At 41.4% G+C, this 15,208-nt stretch overlaps 1 long non-coding RNA gene across 1 annotated transcript in view; it reads right to left on the bottom strand.

The window, feature by feature from the left end:
• LOC124520079 (uncharacterized) overlaps nt 1-15,208 on the bottom strand; it is a 178,780-nt gene that overhangs the window by 110,577 nt on the left and 52,995 nt on the right. The window lies entirely within an intron of this gene.

The raw sequence follows: 15,208 nt of genomic DNA, 5'->3' as shown, positions 1-15,208 counted from the left end.
CCCATGGAATGGGAGAAGATATTTGCAAGTGATATATCTGATATGGGGTTAATATCCAAAATATATAAAGAATTTATACAACTCAACACCAAAAAAAAATCAAATTTAAAAAAGAAGACATACAGATGGCCAACAAGCACATGAAAGGATGCTCAACATCACTCATCATCAGGGAAATGAAAAGGACACTCCTAGGCTAGCCGTTTACCATCTTTAGGAACTGGCTAACCCTCAGAAGGGCAGTCCCTCCAAGGTCAGCAAGGCTTCAAGACATCAAACCATCAGAACATAGAAAATAAAAGACATGGTTAACACACCCACAACAGGAGCAATGTCAACCTCCTCACTGACTTATGTTGCTCCTTTAGGACAGCAACAGTTCATACTCATGCTTTCAAGGTGAGGCTTTGGCAGGCAATCCACAGTAAATAATGTCACTTCCTTCCCTCGGTGCGTTAGGGCTCAGATGGCAAACAGAGTATTTGGATGCAGTGATCACCTGCAACCCTCTATAACTGGAGGACTGGGAAATCCAAACCTCCTCTACCTCTGCCACTTCTTCCTTTTGGAGCCCAAGTAGTCTCAGGAAACTAGGTGCGACAGACCGCCCTATGCCAATTCTAGTCCAACTCAGGGGAAGCTCTTGTCCCAGGAAGGTTTGCTGTTTCCAAGAATTCCAGTGCCCCATGGCATTCATTTATTTCCTTATTACAGTCTCCCAAAATGTGCTCTGACACACGGAAGAGTATAGGTTAAGGTGAATTCCTCTCTTTGTGGAGTTCTAAGATTCCCTCATCTGATCACTGACTCAGGCTATTAATAAAATGTCCCCACTCTGCTTTCCAGTGGCCTATAAAGCTTTGTTGGGACTTCTACGTGTTCAGAGAGCTCCTTTTCCAGCTACCAGAGACTTGGTTGGCCGTACAGTCAAGTGCTTTGTTGAGGAAGTGCATCCCTGGCCTGCAAGGTTGACATTTATTTTTCCCTCTTTCCTTTGCCTGGCCAGCTTCACTAACTAGAATTACATTGAACCACAGGCTGAGTATAGATGGAGAATTTTGTGCTCCACATTGATCTGAGTAAGACCGATGTTTGTTTTCCTAATCTAGAGTCTCCCAGCCAAAGACCTCTGCACGAAAATCAGTGCACAGCTTTTAACCCATCTTCTTGCTGCATACTCAAGAAGGTGACATTTACTAACCCAGCTCTCTACTCACCCTGATCACAGATACATTTTGTCACCAATACTTAAGGATTGTTCACTTTGAGAACAGAAGTGACCACAAAAGCTAGACATCCTGACATCCCAACAGTCTCTGACATTTCTCACACTCTGACACCTGCCATCCTAGAAACATCCTCATTATACTTGCTAACCAGGGTCCAAAAGGAAACTTTCACTGTGCTGGAGAAGAACATCCAGAAAAAAGCCGTAGCATTTAATAATCATTTCCTTCTAAGAAACCATCAACTATGACAGTCAGCTTCTTCTTACAGTAAAAAAGGCACCACTGCCAATTCTCACTCATTCCACAAATGACTAGCCACAGAAAACCCTCTGCCCCTGATATTAAACAATCCTTCCTCTTTTCAAATGTTTTAAAATTGCTCATTTGGGGGTGCCTAGGTGGCTCGGTGTGTTGAGCGTCTGACTTCAGCTCAGGTCATGGTCTCATAGTTCGTGAGTTCGAGCCCCATATTGGGCTCACTGCTGTTGGCACAGAGCTTGCTTTGGACACTCTGTCCCCCTCTCTCTGCTCCTCCCCCATTTGCGCTCTCTCTCTCTCTCTCAAAAATAAACATTTTAAAATTATTAAACATTTAAAAATATTAAACATTTAAAAATATTAAACATTTTTAAATAAATAAAAAATAAATAAAATTGTTCATTTGTTACCTTGCAGCCAACCAAGGACTGCCCAATGTACCCAAAGAATTACAATTACAATTACAATTAGTAATTGTATTCTCTGATTCTAAAACCTCACCTCAGAAGGCCTACAGGACACTCAAAATTTTCTCTTTTTATGACACAAAAATTACTTTCCTTTCTAACATTTTTTAACTCCTGCCAAAACAAAAGTAGACAGTATGTGGGTTTCCTTGCCACAAGTTTATGAATAAACAGCCTTTATTAATTTTGTCTTGGACTTTGTTTTGTCTTGACACTTAATTTATAAGAACCATAGTTTTCTCAGAGATGCATCACAGGCTTGAAACTTCCCTAAGATGACACCATAATTGCTCAGATGTCTTGTAGAGACAACGTGAAGGGCTTAAGAGCCTAATGTAAGTTTAAATTGGATGCTCATTTTTTTTTATCTTATAGTGTAAACAGGGGAGAGGGACAGAGAGAAGTGTGTGTGTGTGCAAAAGGGAGAGAGAGAGAATCTTACTATATTGAGGCCCCAGTATCATCTGAGACAGTGGGCTTGGGTTGGACAGCTGGGACCTTATATTTAGCTAACAAAGACACTGAGCAAATTTTTCTTCCCAATACTCAAATTTGGAGGAAATTGTTTTTCCCAAATAAAGCCTATTTGCTTTCATCTCTGCTTGCAAACTGCCAGTTCTTGCCTGAGCTCATCCCATATTTATAATACTTTATGAAAAGCAGCAAGGAATGGCCAAGACTCTGACTCTAGGCAACATCTTCCCCTAGGGCAACCGGCTCCATGAACTCATGATCTGACTTCTGAATTATCACGGAGAGCGGCAGAGGGGCTTCACCGAATGATTTCCTATGGTATGACCAGACTCACCTGTTTCCAATTTTCTAAATATAATCCATTCTTCACCATCCATGGCTCAACTGTTAAGACAATGTCATAGATCTTCGATTTTTGTTACAACAACACTCTACTTCCAGTATTAATTTCTATATGAGGGAAAGAATAGGCTGACATAAATTTTTAATGCAGTGTCTTTTTTTTATGTTTATTTATATTTGAGAGAGACAGAGCGTGCGCCAAGGAGGGACGGAGAGATGGAGACAGAATCTGAAGCAGGCTCCAGGCTCTGAGCTGTCAGCACAGAGCCCAACGCGGGGCTTGAACTCATGAGCAATGAGATCATGACGTGAGCTGAAGTCGGATGCTCAATGAACCGAACCATCCAGGCGCCCCTAATGAAGTGTCTTAAAGATAATAGTCTGGCCATTCATGTGGTATGGCAGCCTTTCTCCCTCAGGACATTTAGGGTCCCAGATTCATTTTACTTTGTGCTTAGCCATATGCTATTGCAGAAGTAAGCAAGCTTCTTCTGTAAAGGACAAAATAGCAAATATTTTAGGCTTTGCAGGCCATACCGTCTCCATTGCAACTATTCAACCCTGCTGCAAAAGCAACCACAGACAGTAAGTTTTAAAAAATGAACGTGGTTATTTTCCAATAAAACTTATTTATGGACACTGAAATTTTAATTTCATATAATTCTCACATGTCATGAAATATTATTCTTCTTTTGAGTTTTTTCAACCATTTAAAATGTAAAAATAAGTCAAAAACAAGGCCAGATTTGTCCCATGGGCTGTGGTATGCTGATCCCTGTATAAGAAGGTTGTCCTCATCTGCATGGTTGAAACTGAGTCACAGGCATGTCTATGACCCAGCTCACGTGGTATGAAAAGAGGGAGTCTGGAGCAAGAAATTTTGTTTTAAGCAAATTTTGTTTTAATACCTTTTTGTTCACCTTCCACTGGGAAGAACTTAGTCACATAGCCTCACCTCATGGCAAAGGAAGCTGGAAAATAGAGTTAAAACTGGCTGGTCACATGCCCCAGAAGAAGGGGAGAGCATACAACAAATAGCTTTCTGTTACACAACCCCAAGACTAGTTTCTAAGAACCTCATTAGGGGTCAGTAGCCTGATGTACTTCATATAAAGTTGTCTAAGCCACTACTTTAATTCTGCAGCTTCCTGGGTCTAATTTTGCCTTAATGTCTCTTTCACACAGCTGCATGAGACGAAATGCTCTCCAGTTCTCTGTATCATTCTTCTAATGATCTATGTCCATCTAGAAAGAAACTAGAGAAATATTCTTGGCTCGTGTCTAAAGTATACTGTATACATGATGCAGTGTTAATCTATGAAGACTGACAAATTTTTGGGGTCCTTGATGAGCTCTCACATATAATAATTATAATGATATAGCAGTTATAACTATATAATAGGTCAATAACAGTTAGGGACTCATGTGTGTGCCAGGCCAGTAAACTGCTTTAGAATCTCAAGTACAGCTGGATTTTTTTTCTATGGCACTATCCATTAGTGACACTTGTCCCCTCCCCAACCTTTCGGCTTATAAATATCCTGGGATATTAAAACGGATATACAACCATAGAGAAATGTCACACTGGCCCCTCAGTAGCTCAGATAGTGGTGCAGATGGAGCAAAATCCTCTAAGGCTCCAACCAGAATATCCATTGCTGATGTCCTGAGTTCAAGTAATGGGAAGTTGCCAGAACTCACAAACATTACCCACTGACAAGAGCCAGCACAAGTGAGCGGGATTGATGTCAATCTATCACTTCCAGAAGCTGAATAGAATGTAAACAGGTTAAGATCTAATTTTATGGAAAGGTCATAAATGAGATGAAATTTTTCAATTGGTAACGGAACTACAGACAAAAACTTCACTGGGGATGGATGGGATCCTGACGGAAAGAAACTGAAGGAGCTAAAGTTGACGGGATTACATTTAGGAAGCCGATTTCTTTTCTACCTCCCCTGACTTCAAACAGACTCTGTGGAATCCTCGTCCTCTGCCCCTTCACAGTATCTGGAGCAGATCCCAAAAGATTTTGGTCATTTTCAGCTTTGAGAACAGCTTTAAGATCGCTGTCAGGGTGCCACTACGCAGGAGAGTTTGAAGACAGGGAAGAAGGAAAAGGGAAACAAAGTCAGTATTTCTCAGCCTGACTCGGGATTGCGCTGCTCCATTTCCCTTTCATTCCATTTGGTCAAGTGCTTCACACAAACACTAATGTCAGCTGGTAGTTTGGAAGAGAAGTTCATCTCTACAAATAAATATGGTACTGTCCCTTCTCTTCTCATTCTCTGATACTATTCTATTACTTGCCCAAACTACTAAAAACTAACGTAAATCCTGTTCTACATTCTCCCCCAACCCATTCAATATACTTGTGGCTACAAAGTCCACCATTCTGTACTCTGGTATCCTGATATGTGTAAAAATAATAGAAGTGTCATTCCTTCTAAACTCACAATAGTACCACCCAAATCTAACCTCCTCCTATGGTCCCTCAGTGCAGACGTACCTCATTATACTGCAATTCACTTTATTGCACTTCACAGATAATACGTTTTTTACAAATTGAAGGTCTATGGCAACTCTGCATCAAACAAGTCTGTTGGCATCATTTTTCCAACAGCATTTGCTTACTTCATGTCTCTGTGTCACATTTTGGTAATTCTTACCATATTTCAAACTTTTTCATTATTATTATAGTTGTTATGGTGATCTGTGATCAGGTATCTCTGATGTTACTATTGTAATTGTTTTGGGGTGCTACAAACTGCACCCATATAAGACAGCAAACTTAGTCAATAAATGTTATATGTTCTGACTGATCCACTGACCAGCTGACATCCATCTCTTTCCCTGTCAAACCTCCCTATTTCCTGAGACATAACAATATTGAAATTAGACCAATTAATAACCCTGCAATGGCCTTTAAGTGTTCAAGTGAAAGGAAGAGTCACATGTCTCTCACTTTAGATCAAAAACTAGAAATGATTGGGGCGCCTGGGTGGCGCAGTCGGTTAAGCGTCCGACTTCAGCCAGGTCACGATCTCGCGGTCCGTGAGTTCGAGCCCCGCGTCAGGCTCTGGGCTGATGGCTCGGAGCCTGGAGCCTGTTTCCGATTCTGTGTCTCCCTCTCTCTCTGCCCCTCCCCCGTTCATGCTCTGTCTCTCTCTGTCCCAAAAATAAATAAAAAACGTTGAAAAAAAAATTAAAAAAAAAAAAAACTAGAAATGATTAAGCTCAGTGAGGAAGGCATGTCAAAAGCTGAGATAAGCTGAAATCTAGGCCTCTTGTGCCAAACAGCAGAGTTTTGAATGCAAAGGAAAAGTTCTGGAAGGAAATTAAAAGTGTTACTCTAGTGAACACACACATAAGAAATCAAAACAACCTTATTGCTGACGTGGAGAAAATTTGAGTGGTCTGGATATAAGATCAAATTAGCCATAATATTCCTTTAAGCCAAAGCCTGATCCAGAGCAAGGCCCTAACTCTCTTCAATTCTGTAAAGGCTGAGAGAGGTGAGGAAGCTGCAGAAGAAAAGGTGGAAGCCAGCAGAGGTTGGTCCATGAGGTTGCAGGAAAGAAGCTGTCTCCATAACAGAAAAGGGCAAGGTGAAAGAGGGAATCCACTCCTAGTGAAGAAACTGTGATAATTGTTGAAATGACTACAAAGGATTGAGAATATTATGTAAGCTTAGTTGATAAAACAGCAGCAGGGTTTGAGTGGATTGATTCCAATTTTGAAAGAAATTCTACTGTGGGTAAAAAGCTACACAACAGCATCACGTGCTAAAGAGAAATCCTCATGAAAGAAAGAGTAAATCAATGCAGAAAACTTCGTTTTTGTCTTATTTTAGGAAACTGCCACAGCCATCCCAACTTCACCAACCACCACGCTGATCAATCAACAGCCATCAACATCGGGGCAAGACCCTCCATCAGCAAAGAGATTATGACTCACCGAAAGCTCAGATGATGGTTAGCATGTTTTAGCAATAAAGTATTTAATTAAGGGATGTACATTGCTTTACATATGCATATATTATTATACAAAAATGCCATTGCACACTTTGTAAACTACAGTACATTGTAAGCATAACTTTTTATATGCACTGGAAAACCAAAAAATTCATTTGAGTTGCTCTGTTGTGGTACTTACTTTATTACAGTGGTCTAGAACCAAACCCACGATATCTCTAAATAGTACCACTGTCCACCCAGCTCTGCCACCAAAAACCCAGAAATAATTTTTGTCATTCCTTCTCCCTTGAATCCATTTCCAATCCATCAAGTACTGTCAATTTTATTTCTCAATCTGTCCATTTCTCTTGGTTTCCACCATCATAACCAGGTCTCAGCCAAAATACTCCACTCTCATCTGGATTAATACAGTAATCTCCTAATCGATCTCCCTTCATCCAATTTTGCCTCTTCTAATCCAGCATGTTGAAGACAAAATGAACGTAACGTGCTTCCCTTCCGAAACCACGTCTATCCTTACCTTTATATTCCCATTTGAACTCTTCCGTGTTTTCAATTACTGTTGGGATAAGAACTGAAACCTTGACTAGAGCCTACAAAAGCCAGTATGATTTGATCTCTGTCTACCTAGTTTCATCTCTTTCCATTCAACTCTTCAATTCCTGGCTTCCTTTCACTTCCTTGAATATACCATGTTTTGTTATCTAGGAAACCTTTGCATGTTCTGTTTCTGCTACTGGGAATACTCTCTCCCTTTATCCACTCTACATTTGCCTACTTCTCCTCGGTCTTTAGATCTCAATGGAAACATTGTTTCCTCAGAAGACTGTCTCCCTTCAACCCAGAGACTACATCATTGCACCATTATACACTATCACAGCACTGTGTGCATTTCTTCTCAGCCCTTCCCAGTGCCTATTAAAGCACCTGGTATGGGAAATGTCAAACAAATATTTTTCAAATCAACCCTTGCTCTGGGGGCTTCAACTTGCCAAAAAGAATAATATCCTGCTTCTTATTTTGAATCTTGTTTCAACTGCCACCTGCATACTTTTTGAAAAAAAAAAAAAGTCAACACACCAAAAATTTCTATTTCTTTTGAGTTTATGCCCATGAGTAGTTCTAATAGTTGGGTAGGCAAGATAATATTATACACCCCTCTTACTACAGATATTAAGCCCAAAATGCCCACCAATAAACTTGACTGTCTAAAACAAACCTCTCTTGGGGCGCCTGGGTGGCTCAGTCAGTTAAGCATCCAACTTTGGCTCAGGTCACGGATCTCACGGTTTGTGAGTTCAAGCTCCGCATTGAGCTCTGTGCTGACAGCTTGGAGCCTGGAGCCTACTTCCAATTCTGTGTCTCCTTTCCTCTCTGCCCCTCCCCTGCTCATACTCCATCAATCTCTCTTTCTCTCTCAAAAATAAACATTTAAAAAAATTTAAAACAAACCTCTCTCATATCATGGTTAGATTCTGTGGTAAATATGTTGAATAAGGGAAAGGGGTCTCTTTTAAAATTAACCATAATAAAATGCTTTATATATGTACTTTGCTCACCTTGTAGTTTTCACATTGTTCTATCATTATTTGTTGACTTATAGTACCCGTTGAATATACACATAAGTATGCTTACTCATCAGTAACAGAACTTTGTGTTATTTGTCTTAGTAAACTCAGCCCAAGTTTGCACATGGTAAACATTTAGTAATTCTTTTTAATATAATGGATTTAGTCCCCTCAGTTTTCTGAGAAATCCTTGAGATAAATCTTTTTCTTTTCTTTTCTTTTTCTTTTATAAAGAGAGAGAGCAAGCAGGGAAGGGAGCAGAGGGAGAAGGAGAGAGAAAGAGAGGGAGAAAATCTTAAGCAGGCTCCATGCTCAGTGGGGAGCCCAACAAAGGGCTCAATTCCATGGCCCTGGAATCACAACCTGAATCAAAATCAAGAGTCAGACACTCAACTGACTGAGCCACCCAGGTGCCCTGAGATAAATCCTTTCTAAGTAGGATTTCTCAGAATATTCTGAGTTGTCCCTTTTATCATTAATATTGTTTATTATCATTAATATTTTTAATTTAATATTGCTGATGATAAGAATGAAAACAGCTGATAATTATTAGGCATTTATATGTCAGGTGCTGCAAAGCAATTTATATGCATTTAACACTGATAATAATCCTATGAGGAGCACCTGGGTGGCTCAGTTGGTTAAGCGTCCGACTTGGGCTCAGGTCATGATCTCATGGTCCAATGAGTTCCAGCCACACAACAGGTTCTGTGCTGACAGTTCAGAGCCTGGAGCCTGCTTTGGATTCTGGTCTCCCTCTCTCTGCCCCTCCCCCACTCATGTTCTCTCTCCCTCCCTCTCTTTCTCTCTCTCTCTCTCCCCCTCTCTCTCTCAAGAATAAATAAACATCAAAAAAAAAAAAAACTAACACTGATAAGAATCCTATGAGATGCGTAACATCTTAATGCAATTTACAATCTAGGTGACTTAGAAATAAAGAGGTTAAGTAATTTGCCCAAGGACACACAGAGTGTTAAGTGGTAAAGTCTAATAGTCCCTTGGCCATATTCACTGCACTATATTACCTCCCATCCTTTTAAAAAGGCTGCAGCCATAGGCTTCTATTTTGGATATAAATAAGTATGATCCTGTTGGACCCAAACCTCCTGAAGACAACAAATGTAAGTTCTGCACAAAATGCAAAAGGGAAGGAAGGAAGGAAGGAAGGAAGGAAGGAAGGAAGGAAGGAAGGAAGGTCAGAGGAAAGGAGAGGAAAGGAAAGAAGAGAAATGGAAACAAAGAAAACCTGGAGTCTCCAGAGTAAACAAAAGCCTGCAGAATCTGGAGGGAATCTATACTTGCAATAAGAGATTCCTATTTTTACAACTTCCAGCACAAGAACAGGCCAAAATGAACACCTCATGGGGCAGCTAGCTCCAGGGAGAAAACTGCAGTCTCTCTGGTCTAAAGAACAAAAGGACAGAGTTCAGAGCAACCACAGGCACTGAAAAGTGAAGGGCAAAATCCCAGAAAAGAGAGCTTGAGAGACGGCGTCCCAAATTCTGTGTATAAGTCTGTGTATTTTCTGCCCAAGTCCCTGACTGATCCTTGAACCACGCAGCATGCACGTACAGAAAATACCTCAGAGCAGCCCAGCTAAAGATAAAAGAGCTGAACTGAGTTTTTAACTGCTGCCCAAGAGATAGAAATTATACTCTGATGTGAACCAATTTAATTGCCTGCTGAAACAAAAAAACCTCAACGCTTTTAGAGGACTATACCAGAATTCAGAGTCTTTACAGCATAACAGTCACATGCCAAGATAAATTCGAAAGTATTCAGTTTATTAAGGACCAGACAAATGTGACTTCATCTCAGGAAAAAAGATGAAGGAAATTAACTCTGAGATGACCCAGACATTTCAATTAGCAGACAAGGATTTGAGAGCAACTATTGTAACAATGATAAACCAACTACTAATGCTTTCCTTGGCCTTAGAATGTTCCAGGAAAACATGTTTACAATGATGAAAAATATAGTTGATTTCAACAGAAAAATAGAAACTTTTTAAGGGACCAAATGGAAATTATAAAACTGAAAAACACAATATCTGAAATTAAAAAGGCAGCTTTGCAGGTACAACTTTCTTCCTCGGAAGAGTTCTTTCTCTTTTTATATAAAATAATCTTTTGTTTAGTCTCTCCAATAACTAACCTTACCTATCTAACTACTCGGTTCCTCCTGTCTTGAGTGTTCAGGGCCTGATTCTAGCATTTATGACTCGTATAATCTCTATGACTTGATTCCTGACTTAATTTTATGCCACTACCCTAATTAATACTTTTGTCTAATTTGACCTAATGTGCATCACATCTGCAGTAGTTTTAAAACATGCCCATGGGGCACCTGACTGGCTCAGTTGGTAGATCATGTGACTCTTGATCTCGGGGTTGTAAATTCGAGCCCCATGTTGGGTGTAGAGATTATTTAAAAGTAAAATCTTTTTTAAAAAGTCCAAATTTCATGACATTCCTTCCTCCAAAATGTGGACCTTGATTCCCCTCCCCTCGAGAGTGGACTGGACTTAACAATTTCTAATAAAAAGAATATGTCAAAAGTGGCAGTGTGATTTCCAAGATAAGGTCATAGAAGGCATTGAAGCCTCTTCCTTTCTTTCTTGGGTCATTCAACCTGAGGGAAGCCACATCATTAAGGCATTCAAACAACTCTATGGAGAGGTACACATGGAAAGCAACTCAGTTCTACCAATAGCCAGCAAGAGGTATTCTGCCAATAGTCATGTGTTATGGGTTAAATTGTGTCCCTCTCCCCCAAAAGATAAGTTGGGAGTCTTAACCCCCAGTACCTAAAAATCTGACCTTATCTGTAGATAACTCTATAGAGTTTTTACAGAGGTAATCAAGTTACAACAAAGTCATTAAAGGTAGACTAAATCCAGTATGACTGGTGCCCTTATGAAAAAGGGAAATGTGGACACAGAGACATGCACACAGGGAGAATGCCAAGTGGAAATGAAATCAGAGATCAGGACGAAGCAGGTACAAGCCACAGAAGATCAAAGACTGCCAGCAAACCACCAAAACCTAGGAGAGAGGCATGGAATAGATTCTCCCTCACAGCTGTCTAAAAGAACCACTCTGCCAACACTTTGATCTTGCACTTCTAGCCCCCAAGACCAGAGACAACAAAATTCGGTTGCTCTAAATCACCCAGGTTGTGGCACTTTGTTACAACAGCAGCCCCAGGAAACTAACATATCATGTGAAAGAACCACCTTAGAAGAAGATTATCTAGTCCTAGGGACAAGCTTTCAGATTACTGCAGCCTTAACCATTGATCTTGACCTCCGCTTCCTGAGACAACCCTAGTCAGAACTGAGACAGCCAAGTTGCTACTGAATTCCTGACCCACAGAAATTATAAGATAACTATTTGACGTTTTAACTACTGTTATGGACTAAATTGTGTCCTCCACCCTATATTCATATGTTAAAGCCCTAACCCCAAAGTGACTGTATTTGGAGACAGAGCCTTTACAGAGGTAATTAAGGTTCAATGAGATTGTTAGGATGGCACCCTAATCCAATATGACTGTTGTCCTTGTAAGAAGAGGAAGAAATACAAGGGATGGCCACACACAAAGAAAAGGCCATGTGAAGACACAGTCAGAAGGCCACCATCTGCAAGCCATGGAGAGGGGCCTCAAGAGAAACCAAACCTGCTGACATCTTGACCCAGACTTCTTGCCTCCAGAACTAGAGAAAACAATTTTCTGTTGTTTAAGCCACTTGGTCCGTGGTATTTTGTTATGGCAGCCCCAGAAGAATAATGCAGCTGCTAAAATTTGGGGATAACTTGTCCCACAAGAATAGTTTACAAGATACTTTCCCACACCAGCCCCCTAAACACACACATTTTCCATCTCCATTCACCACCCAAAATGGTCCCAACAGTCTAGCCCCAAAGTACACAAATTAGAAATGTCAGCAGTATTTTTTTGAACAGATTTGATGTTCTGAAACTCCATTCTCTCACAGATTGTGGAAAAGGCCCTGTGATAAATCCATCAAGTGACAAGCAATTCTCACCTTTAAGTGAAAATAGTAAAGGATGACAATTAGCCTGTGCATGACCCTGTTCGATTTTAGACTACGACCATGACCAAGATCATAATAGAACTTTGAGAAGAAAAGAAGCTTATAATCCTAACCCAATGGAGAACTTCGGTCCATTGGAAATAACCACTACTTTCTCTCTGCTTCTCTTAGCAGCTTGGTCCTCTGCTGTGGATGTTGAATTATATGAAACTGTTAACCCCTCAACCAACAAACACTTGCTCTTCCAGACCAGTGACTTGTCTCCATTAGATTTTTTAATTTATTACAGTTCCTAGCACAGAGCAAGCACTCAATAAATGTTTACAGAATGACTGGATCCAGAACTGCCCCCCACCCCCTTTATTCTACTGGAGGCAGTCCTATGCCAAGACTGTAAAAAGGCAGCACTGAGCTGTGAACCTTGCTCATTCATCTTATCCCCTCAGGAGAACTCCTTCTGCTGCAGCTCCTGACAAATTCAAAGTCTGGTCTGTTTGATTTCTCTGGCAATTTTTAGCTTCTTATTAGCAGGTAAGCTCTCTCGAATTTAACTCTTGCCTGTCCCTTTACCATCACAGTGACCATTTTCTGCTTCACGTTTTCTGAACACAACCCTAAGGGCCCGTGCATTCCATTAGCCCTCCTCGTGGGCCAATTCTCAGCCTTCATACCTGGCCTAAATCTTTACCCCACTTATAATCAATCAGCACCCTTAACCATCCTACCTATTCAACTCCAGGGCTGAAAACCTGAATCTTATGACTTGATGGCTTTAAGTCTCTTTAGTTTGGGTTCCTGGAATCGTGTTCTACTGACTGGTAAGGGGGGAGGAGGGATTAGTTCTGCATTATTTTTAATGCATATATAATAAATATTATAAGAGCCACAGACATGTGCATGAATGTGGTTGCAAAAGCTAATCTTTTCAGTGTTTCCTTGGCCTCAAACTCCAAACTCCTTTCACCCTTTCCTACTATCAAAGGGAAGTTTAGGTTTGTGTTAAGTGTCAGAGGTGACCACACTTATTGGAGGCAAAAAAGAAGCTGGAGTATCCAGTAATATCAATATTTTTAGTTATATTTCATAATTAACCCTGACCTATACCTTTAGATGTATTTAGAGGTTCTTGAGCTAATTTCTGGAAACATTCAGGGGAAACTCTTTTTAAAATACACCATCTCAAGGAAGATCCTTAATGCATTCATGAATGAACTAAGGACACAATTTGCCTTAAAAAGTTCCCAAGCAGTTTCTCCAGCCAAAAACATTTGGAGGCTGAGTACTTAAGTAAAAACACTGTAACTATTCATAATAACAGCTAATATTTGGGACGCATGGGTGGCTCAGTTGGTTAAACAGCGTGGTCTTGATTTTGGCTCTGGTCATGATCTCACCATTCAGGAGATCAAGCCCCTCACAAGTCTCTGCTTTGACAGTGCATCCCCCAAAAAACACAGCTAACATTTATTGAGTGCTTTTACAATATGCAGGCTAATGTGCTCGTGTGCTTAATAGGGATGCTCGCATTTAATCCTGCCAACTGCCCCATGACAAAACTTAGCACAAAAGAGTAACTTGTCCAAAGATACCCAGCTGGTAAATCATCAAGTGGAATTTAAACCACTTTAAGTTTCTGAATCCAGAACTCCACTGCCTCTTGGGTTTCTAGCAGCTTTACTAATGACATTCCCTTCTGGTATTTAGCTGTTGGCATAAAGTATTTCACTGGGTTATCTCATCCTTTTGTTGCCAGGACCTGGATAAGGATAGAAGTGTCTCTTGGACCAATTTATTCACGTCTAGAAGAGAGCCCTTTAACAGTGTGTCAACACTTATCCAGGAAGTACTCAATGTTTACTGAATGAATGAAGCCAGTTTGGAATTTGTTAAAAATAAATGACTCTTTTATAGCCATTTAAGAATTTAAAAAAGAGGGGCAGTCTCAAAATCGTCTCTCATTAAGTGCTCACATGGAAAACTGTGCATTCCATTTTGGTGATTCGGGAAGGTGAAATCACAGAGATAACTGGGGGTGGAGCGGGGCAGTGGAAGGTGGGGAGGATTATTCTGTAAGAAAAGAGGACAGAGTGCTAGACCCAAAGAGATAAATCTAAATCCTAAATCTAAACTAAGTCCATAATGAATGGTCAGAAAATCCAAGGGGAGGGAAAGACACCAAACTTCGAGGAGACCCTCGAAATACGTTTCAACATTCCACCCTCACTCTCAAATGTTCACATCTGAAAGTTACGTTGGAAATCACCTGGGTCGCCTTGGTGACTTCCCGAGATGGTGCCAATACTTATATAATAAAAGGTCAGTATGAAACGCAACAGCGTCCAGGGGCATGAAATGCGCCAGCTGCTCTGCCAGAGAAGGCCAGCCAGGTAACCACCAGCGCAGAAATGTGGGGTGCGTACCAGGCCCAACGCAGTTTAGGAAGCCCGCTGCAATGGATCAAAGCAGCCACCAGATGGTACTCCAGGCTTGGGATCGGGGTGGACTTCCGGCCCTCCCCACCTCCCCCTTCACCCCCACCAGCCCCTCAGCAAGCTCCCAGGAGGGCGTCCAGGCCAACCCCGCCGCTGTCTTGCGGCGACTCCCAGCTACGAGGTCAAGAGTCGGGCTCCCTTTGAATGGACTCAGGCACTGGCCCAGGGGTGCAAGTGCCTCGCGACAGGCCGTTACCCCGCCCGCCCCGCGCAGAGGGCGCTGACCCCAGGCGGGCCGGCGCGCGCGGCGGGCGGCCATAGGCTGCGGCGCTGGGCGGGAGGGGGCGAGGCAGGCCGGGGCGAGGTGGGACCTGCCCCGGCCCCCGCGGTGGGCGGCCAGAGC

The sequence above is a fragment of the Lynx rufus genome, unplaced genomic scaffold, assembly GCF_022079265.1.
Source record: "Lynx rufus isolate CCGP_SWC_20201006 ecotype Redwood Valley unplaced genomic scaffold, mLynRuf1.p SCAF_3, whole genome shotgun sequence".
NCBI lineage: Eukaryota > Metazoa > Chordata > Mammalia > Carnivora > Felidae > Lynx > Lynx rufus.
Note: the sequence above shows the minus strand (reverse complement) of the source record. Positions and strands in the feature narration are given on the sequence as shown.